Raw genomic sequence first — 1,180 nt, 5'->3', positions numbered from 1 at the left:
TACACTAGATGAAGATGTTTGAATTACGCTCTTTTTGCTCTCCCCACAGAAAGGCCAGCGTTGGTCTACGCACATGATGGTTTTAGTATTCCACAGTGCCTCATTGTTGGGTTTGCCAGGCAGACCTTGTAGGGCAAAGCCAGAACAGGTCAGCATAGTGCCGAATCTAACTAGCATTCATGCTTGACGACTGGCTGAGGTGTGTGGATGGAAAGAATAACAACACCCCTGCAATATTAACTTTGAAGTAAATATAACTGTCATTGTCTTTTATTAGTCCAAGAGACTAATTCTGGAAAGTCATTGAGTTCTGCACTTTTATTTTTTGAAGAACTACACACTTTTTTTGTCACACTGTTGTACAGTAACTAACAGAAGTAAAAGAAGGATGTGAAGTAAATTCAAGCTGTATTAAATAGTTTTGACACAGACCAGATTGAATCTTTCTAAAACATAACATGTTGTTAGCTTCTCTTGGTTGAAACAGTTGGCAGGATTTAATGATATTTAAAAATTATAAGTTTATGCACATGAGTCCTATTTGTGCTGGAGGAGTGCTTTATCATCATATCTCAATGATCTTCCGATATCAAATAAAAAAATAAAAAAATCCTGTAATGCAGCAATGACTACTGTCCTCCAGAGATCACTATAACAGAGCAGGATGGATTTTATGCTGCATTGCATCATGTCATTATTTGAACTCCAGTGCCCTCTGGAGATGCACCTTCTGCTCTTCTCTCACAGACATACAGTACAACTATTAATTCAGGGGTAAAAATAGAACATGTTAATTTTAGATGCTCCTGTATCACGCCACTGTCTCCCTCTCCCCCTTTGAAAAATAAATTGTATTATTAATGCCAGTTTTGAAATCCTTTAATTAAAAAAATGCATAATTTCTAGTCAAGTGAGTCCAATTCACGGTAAAGTTGATGATATGGAAGAATTTGATTTGTTTGCATTTGACATCATTTGCATTGTGTGTGTACAAAACACACTTCACTTCACAATACACTAATGACTCATTTGTTCTTTCAAGACAAATTTCCGTGTCCATGGACAATAAAGTGCTACCTACCTACCTACCTACCTATCTATCTTCTATCTACAGTGGGTACGGAAAGTATTCAGACCCCTTTAAATTTTTCACTCTTTGTTTCATTGCAGCCTTTTTCCA

This window comes from Etheostoma cragini, chromosome 5, assembly GCF_013103735.1.
Source record: "Etheostoma cragini isolate CJK2018 chromosome 5, CSU_Ecrag_1.0, whole genome shotgun sequence".
Taxonomy (NCBI): Eukaryota; Metazoa; Chordata; class Actinopteri; order Perciformes; family Percidae; genus Etheostoma; species Etheostoma cragini.
The sequence above is the reverse complement of the archived record's forward strand: the minus strand, read 5'-3'. Positions refer to the sequence as shown.